Genomic DNA, 8,210 nt, shown 5'->3' with positions numbered 1-8,210 from the left:
TGCAGATCCCTCCCCCTCACAGAAAAAATCACAGTGTAATGGAACAAGAGACACAGGAGAGAGCATGGTTTAAAACCCGGTGTGACGTCCCAATGCAGTTGCATCCTCAGTGCACACAGGAGCAAACAGGAGCCAAATCTGTTCATGGAAAGAACAGCGAGGTTCTCCCTGGGGAAAGGGTGGGGTGTGTGTTAATGAAGAAAATTTGGAGAAGATTCCAAGTGGCTGAGAACAACCAGGATGGTTAAATACGCGGTCTTCCCATGCCACCACACTATGAGCTCTGTCCTGCCCCAGGCCCTTTGCACGTGCTGTTTCTTCTATGTGGCAGCTCCCTCCCAGTGCCCAGTGCCTGCCTGTGCTCAGCACCCATGCCTATGTGAGAGTCCTTTGCCTCCCACTGAACCCTCACACCAGCCCTTCCCTCAGCAGCATTCCTGTGGCCCCAGAACAAGGCTCACGCAGGTTAAAAGCTGAGTGTTTTCCCCAGACAATATGCACTGGTTCTCGGGCCCCACCTGTCAATTCCAAAGCCAAGGTCAGAGGACAACAGGAAAAGTCTCTGCACAGTTTGACAGGTATCTTAGAAATAATGAAAGAGTGAGTGCTTAAAAATAAAATCAGGGGCTGGGGATATAGCTCAGTTGGTAGAGTGTTTGCCTAGCATGCACAAGGCCCTGGGTTCAATCCCCAGCACCACCAAAACAAAACAAAAAAACCAAACAAAAAAATAAATAAATAAAGCAAAGGCAGAGGGAGGCTGTGCGGAGGCCAGGCTCTGGGGTTAGACCTTAGCCAGGAGAAGGAACAGGGAGCTGGAGGCCGGGAGCAGAGGTGTCTACAGTGAAGTCCTCTGAAAGAGGCAACGCTCCTCGTAGGCAGAGCCCACCAAAAAGTCAGGAATGAGTCAGAGACTGCTGCCCACACAGCGTCAAGATGTCCTTTCTCTGCCTTCGACCCAGAGGTGAAAATTAAATCTCAAAAGCATACCAGAAAAACAAGAAGAAATGGTTTTAGCTTGGAAATATAAATTGATTCAATGTTATCATTTTTTTTTTTTTTTTGGTACCCAGATTGAACCCAGGGTGGCTTCACCACTGAGCCACATCCCAGCCCTCTTTTGTGTTTTATCTGGAGACAGGTTCTCTTGGCGTTGTGGAGGGCTTTGCTAAGATGCCGAGGCTGACTTTGAACTCGCACTCCTCCTGCCTCAGTTTCCTGAGTCCCTGGGATTACTGAGCCCAGATCAGTGTTATTCTTCAGGAAAATAAAAGTGTGATTCTATTTTATTTCTACTAAAAGAGTTGCTAATCACCACTTTGATAGGAAATAGAGCTGGAAAAGTCATCTTTTATGTCCAGTCAATGACTCATGTATAAGGACGCACCAGAGTCCTGGATGAAGTAGCCTGTCATCAGCCGGAGCACCACTGCAGCTTTGAAATCTCACTTCTCAAAGCCAGACATCAAGACTTCTCCGGTGAATCCCAGACTCCAGACCTGGGGCAGATAATGGACTAGATGGAGCGGGAACACCTGGTCACCGCAGGCAGCAAGCGCTTCCTAAAACCAGGCTGCTGGCGTGTCGGAGCGACACGAAGTCAACATGACCACTCTCCTCTGGCCACAGATGGAAGAATTTGAGTTTCAGCGAGGTCACGTTTGAAAGGGATTGAGCACTTCATAAATCCTGTCTGTAAGACGACTGGGTCACTTTAGAGACCGGGGGAAATCAGTGCATCACCTCGGGGACAGTGGTTTCAGGGGGAGGAGGACGCTGAACACTTCCCCTGTCTTTCATGAGTGAGGTGCCCCGCCACTTCTTCATGGAATAGCTCAGCTAACGAGTGAACAAGACATGGAAGAAATCAGCTGCTGGCGTTTCTCCCCCGTGAATGAGCAGACCAGGACCCTGGGCACCGGCTCTGTCCGCTGCTGCACAGGGAGGCAGAGCTGCCAGGTCCCCACCGGAAAAGCACAGCACCACTCGCTGGTGTGGGAGGGTGCATTCTCCTCCTCCAGCTGCAAACTTGGGACTTAAAACATCCCAGTTTATTTCACAGCAGGTCTTACGATGAGGAGTCTAAGCTGGGTCACATGGGGCTAGAATCAGGCTGTTGGCTCAGGATAAAACTGTTGCCTGAAGGACTCGGGCTCTGTCTTCCACTGTCTGAGGAAGTAAGTCCCCCTCTCACCGGCAGAGGGGTGATTATCACTCCTGGATAAACCCACCCGACTGCACAGCATTCGGTGTACCTAACTCTCTTGAAAAGAAAAAGAAGACTATTTCATATATTTGTTAACCACCTGTATATCTTCTTCTATAAAGTGTCTGTCCAGTTCCTTGGCCCATTTATTGATTGGGTTCTTTGTATTTTTGGTGTGAAGTTTTGTAAGTTCTTTATAAATTTTGGAGATTAGTGCTCTATCTGAAGTGCATGTGGGAAAGATTTTCTCCTACTCTGTGGGTTCTTTTCACAATATTGATTGTTTCCTTTGCTGAGAAAAAAGCTTTTTAGTTTGAATCCATCCCATTTATTGATTCGTGCTTTGATTTCTTGTGCTTTGGGAGTCTTGTTAAGGAAGTCTGATCCTAAGCTGACATGATGAAGATTCGGGCTTTGTCTTCTAGTTGGTGCAGGGTCTCTGGTCTAATTCCAAGGTCTTTGATCCACTTTGAGTTGAATTTTGTTCAAGGTGAGAGATAGAGGTTTAATTTTATTTTACTGCATATGGATTTCCAGTTTTGCCAACATCATTTGTTGAACAGGCTATCCTTTCCCCATTGTATGTTTTTGGCTCCTTTGTCTAAGATTTCTTCTTACTCTAATTAGAATGGCTACTATTAAGAACACAAGTAATAATAGATGTTGGCATGGATGTGGGGAAAAAGGCACACCTGTACCTTGATGGTGGAGTTGCAAATTGGTGCAGCCACTCTGCAAAGCAGTGTGGAGATTCCTCAGAAAACTTGGAATGGACCCACCTTTTGACCCAGTTATCCCACTCCTCAGTTTATATCCAAAGGGCTTAAAATCAGCATACTATAGTAATGCAGCCACATCAATGTTTATAGCAGCTCAATTCACAATAGCTAGATTGTGGAACCAACCTACATGCTCTTCAACAGATGAATAGATAAAGAAACTATGGTATATATACACAATGGAATATTATTCAGCCATAAAGAATAATATTATGGCATTGCAGATAAATGGACAGACTTGGAGAATATCATGCTAAGTGAAATAAACCAATCCCAAAAAACCAAAGGCCAAAAGTTTTCCCTGATAAGTGGATGATGATACATAATGGTGCAGGGTAAGAGAAGAATGGAAGAATTTTAGATTATGTAGAGGGAAATGAGAGGGGGTATGAAAGATGGTGGAATGAGACAGACATCATTAGCCTATGTACATGTATGATTACATGAATGGTGTGAATCTACATCTTGTACAACCTTAGAAACAAAAATTTGTACCCCATTTGTGTACAATGTATCAAAATGCAGTCTGTAAAAATTTTTTAAAAATTGTTCCTATTTAAAGAAAAAAAAAAAAACTAACATTGTTCTATTAGTAGTTTTTTGGCCAAATCTTAGTTTCTTACTTTCCTGAAAAATCCATTAAGAAAAAAATCTTTCTAGAAAAGTACTGAATAAGCCACAGAAATAAATTTTCTTTTTCATGTTTTAAATAAAAAGAAAAGAAAGCCTGTCTTGTTGGTTTGTCTACAATGGAATCTACTTTTCTCTGTGAAACCATTATTAATCAGACATGTATTGATTAAAAAAAAGATGAAAAGATCAAGCACCAAAAGATCAAGCAGAGGCCTGTCTCTGATGATCTGCTGCTGGAAAGATGTCCCATGGAAGAGCCAAACACCTCGGGCGGAAGCTACAACCTGAAACGCCTCCATTACCATCACAATGCAAAACATCAGCAGCAGAGTCCGCTCATCAAGAACTGGCTGTGTTCTCACATGTATCAATAACGCAACTGAGTTCCAGCACCCTCCTCCACAGGCTGGGAACACACATCCGCCTGCCTCCACCAAAACCCTACCAAGCTAAAGACGCAGTTTCAAAAGAAGAATAAATGCACATTCGTGACAGAGAACAAAACCATGTCCAGGACACGGGGCGCTGGAGCTTCTGGAAGCTGAGACCCAGCTGTGAGGAGATGGACAGAGAAAACCCTCAGAACCGAAGAGCCCAGCACAACCTCAGCAGAGGGTCGGACCCTTTCAACAAGGGCAGTGTCCAGCCGTTCTCCAGGTCAGCAGGCGGTCTGAGGCATCACAGGTTGGTATCAGGATTTCAATGTGATTTTTACCCCGGAAGTATCACAGGCTGGGAGCATAGTCCTCATTGGGGCAGAATTAGGAGGTGGAAGACCCTCTAGGAGGTGGAGCCTCGTGGGAGGCAGTCAGGTCCCTGGGGGCCTCACAGCTGGAAGAGATTAATGCTGGTCTTTCTCGGGGACTTTACTCTCACGAGAGTGGTGTGTTACAGAGGGAGGCTACGCCTTTATACTTGACCAGTTCTCTAGCCATTTCTCTGCCACGTTGTAACCCAGTCAAGAGGACATTTGCAGGAGGTCAAACACATGAGGCTATGAAATAAACCTCTTTATAAGTATCCAGCTTCAGGTCTTTTGCCACAGGAACAGGAAATGGACTAACACAGTTAGAATAATTTGTGACCAGGGAGCTGCCCATGGAGTATTAATTAAAGCTGGTTGAACGAATGGTCTCTGGTTCCTCCTAGGATAAACAGAAACCAATGTATTCCATGTACACAGCGGAGTCTGCCTTGGCAGACACAAGAATGGCGAGACACACAGCACCGTCTCAGGGTATCCTCAGGGTGGACAAGGAGTCCTCAGAGCCCAAAGGCAAACTCCCTCGGCACAATAGGAACACTTGCTCACACAAGCTGGCATGACACTCTCAGTAAGAAAATAAATCATTTTTATCTACAAAGGTAAACCAGTGCTGATAGATTTCAGAAGAACTGTTTTGGGCAAGGACTCTCATCAAGAGAATCTGCGAGAAATAAGAGAGAGTCACTCAGCTGCAATGCTAAGAAATCAGGTTCATCTCTCTCACGCTCACTGTCTACAAGATGAGGTCATCGTTCTTGTCCAGCAAGGTCACCAAAAAGAAAGCAGACCTCACAATGCGGAGCGTGTCGTGCGTTCCCACAGCCGGGCTGGGGGCCAACCCCGTCCCTGTGCTTCACGCTCTTCTAGTTCAAGACCCGTTCCACTCACACGCCAGCCCGGCTCCGGGCAGGGCCTTCCTGCTCGACCACCTGGGCCTCGTGGGCCACAGCCCATTGGCCTGGCCGGGTGTGTGCCCTGGGGATGACAGTGCCCTGCTGAGCTGTCACTCATTTGCTCTCTTGTGAACTTGGAGACCCAGAGATTATGAAATTTAGAACGTGACCTGTATTTCCAGAGGAGCATAACAGATATTCCTAAAGGCAAAACCCTGCAGACAGCCGACGCCCAACTTCTATGGGGTGACTTTAATGCCACATTTGGATTCGATGAACTTAGTAAAATGAAAATAATCACCCTTTGTTTGAGTGAGTTTAAATGGATTTCTGCTTCTGACATTTAACCAGTTCCAGGTCAAAAGTACACTCAGAGATGTCAGTTGGTACCATGTACAGGAAACCCGCAGGCAGATGGGGGCTGTCATCTTCCCAAGTCCCATGGTGCATCAGGAGTGGGTCTGGGGACCAGACCAGGTCCCTGGGTGGCTCTCATGGGCACTTCTACGTTGAGTAATGAGGAGTTGCCATCAACAGGCTATTAATCATTTTGCTCAGCATGACTATTGAGCAGTTGTATCATTTAATAAAAATGAATGAATATGGGCATTTGAGTTAACTGATATTGTCCCTATTAAATATTCAACAGTACGTCACACAATTTTATATTTTTTTTCTCAAAAGATTAGTTTATACTCTGTATTTTGAAAATCTCTATTAAATGAATAGTATCAATAACACCAACAAAACCAAAGGATAATAACAAAAACTAACATGATTGGGAATTTATTACAACACATTTTATAGACTAGACGCAGAGCTGGTTCAACCCGCCTAATCCACACAGCCTGCATCTCACCTGGGAGACTATCCACAACCAGCGGCCCTGCCCGTGGCTTACGGGATGGGTGAAAAATCCTGACCCGAGTCACAGGGAGGTACCGACCTGGTGGTGAGGTCTGAGTGCCAGAGTCCCCGCCACAGGGACCCAGCTTTAGAGACTGAATGTTTGCATCTCCCCAAAGCTTCAGCAACAGCACGATGACATAAGGAACCACCGCGCGCACCCGTCCCTTCCACCGCGCGCACCCGCTCCTTCCACCGCGCGCACCCGTCCCTTCCACCACGCACACAGTGTCCCTGAGGAAGAAATATGGAAGACCGGATCTGGGAAGTGCCCAGAGAGACACTCCTGAGGACCCGGGAGTGGGGGCGTGGGGCTCTTCACCCCAGAGACCACTGCTGAGGAAGGGGCCGCAACAGCCGGCGGGGCAGGGCGGCCGCCCGGCGAGGACAACAGCCCGGGCCTGGACACTGGTACTCGGGCCGCGGTTCTGAGAAGGGAATGGCCACTCTCTGAGGACGGAGGCTGGTCCCGGACTTCCAGCAGAATCACACTCTTCTAGGGCCGACCCAGGCTTGGCGTTGCCGGAGGTCGCAGGTGTCAGCCACCGAGACTGGGCCTAAGACTGTGGTATGGCATTACAAGGTCACACTCCGCCAGAAGGACTTCATCACAAAGCAGCCTGTCCTCCTGGGATGGCAGCAGTCTGTGCTGAAGGGCTGACACATGCTGGGTATGGGCTGACCTTTCCTCCCTCCTGGGCCTCAGTCAGCTCCTTCACCAAGGGCTCCCCAGGAGTCTGGCTGACCACACGGAATCCTGGGCAACATTACCCCTTCCAAGTAACCCCCTTGACGGCAACGAGATAGGACAGTCAGGCATGGCCTTGGGATCCAGAGTCCTATCAACACTATCCTCTGAAAGTTCCTGGCCTGACAATAAGGCATGGCCTCTGCAAAGTGCCATCACCGTGAGGCACTGTATCCTTAAAGGTGCAGTTCTGGGGTGATCAGGAGTGGCCCACACTCTGGGTTCCCTAAGGCCCTCTGGGGGATGGGTAGGTTCCACCTCCAACTCTTTGTTCCGTGGACAAACTTAACTGGGAGTCTAGGGGTCCTTGTAGCAAAAGGGGGCACGCCACCAACAGCAGACACAGTAGGACTCTTTCTAGGTGAGAAGTAGCACTGTTGTCTGATCACTTCCGGCTCCTTGTGCCAGAAGGTCAGCAGGACCGAAGTAGCCACCTTGCCACCAGGGGCAAGGCCTTGACCACACGAATCAACAGAACACCGGTGCCCTACCAGGAGGCTCTCGGGAAATCCCTGGGGTTTCTCTTGGTGTCTAATGCCAGTTTAACAACAACAGTAAACTCAGACCCATAGCCCGACCAGGAGTGCGTGACCCGGTTTTGGGTTTGTCAGCGATAAGACTTGGGTCAACACACCAGGTAATCCACCCAGACCAGCCCAGCACTAATCAAGACCGAGAGGAAGTTAGAGGGACAGCAGAGGAGGGAAGTATTGCTGGTTAGGGCCATGGGTCGTTGGTGACAGTGGAGGACAATTCCTCCACCAGTCCTCTATAAGTCTCCCCAGTACTGTGAGCATGGAATCATGGATGGAGTGAGACTAACGTGAGAAACAAACGGATCCGAGTGCCGCGTGGGTCGGGCACCGAGGGCAAGGCTGTGCCTTCCCAGACTGTCTTCTCGGGCTGGCAGCCTCTGCCCAGCTGCGGTGTGTTGGCTGGGAGCTCACAGCTACTCCCTCTCTGCAGACGTGTCCTCTGTTCACTGAAGAGCCTCACTGGACAAGATGAAGGACCCACCAGGGCGTGGCTCGAGGGATGGAAACTGCCCCTCGACTTGATGTGGCACAGGGGCAGCAGGCGCACGGCCAGAGCTCCCCCTGGGGTCCGGCGTGGCTGGACCTTGCTGGTGACCACACCCTGGGTGGGCTCCTCCCCCTCCTTTGGCTGCTTCACCCTTCGTTTCCCTGCAGGGCGCTCCTCAAAGATGAGTCTGGGGCCTCAGAAGCCCTGTTCACCTGTGTCTAAGGAACGCCAGCCACGCCAGGCCAGCCCACCTCCA

The 8,210-nt window shown here is 48.9% G+C and overlaps 1 non-coding gene across 1 annotated transcript; it reads left to right on the top strand.

Annotated features, from left to right (window-relative positions):
- The first annotated feature begins 629 nt into the window (after positions 1-629).
- Trnaa-agc (transfer RNA alanine (anticodon AGC)) lies at positions 630-702 on the top strand. Its single transcript has one exon. It is a non-coding gene; the product is annotated as a tRNA-Ala (tRNA).
- The last annotated feature ends 7,508 nt before the right edge of the window (positions 703-8,210 follow it).

The sequence above is a fragment of the Sciurus carolinensis genome, chromosome 6 (assembly GCF_902686445.1).
Source record: "Sciurus carolinensis chromosome 6, mSciCar1.2, whole genome shotgun sequence".
Classification (NCBI taxonomy): domain Eukaryota; kingdom Metazoa; phylum Chordata; class Mammalia; order Rodentia; family Sciuridae; genus Sciurus; species Sciurus carolinensis.
This window is presented reverse-complemented; position numbering and strand designations above follow the sequence as displayed.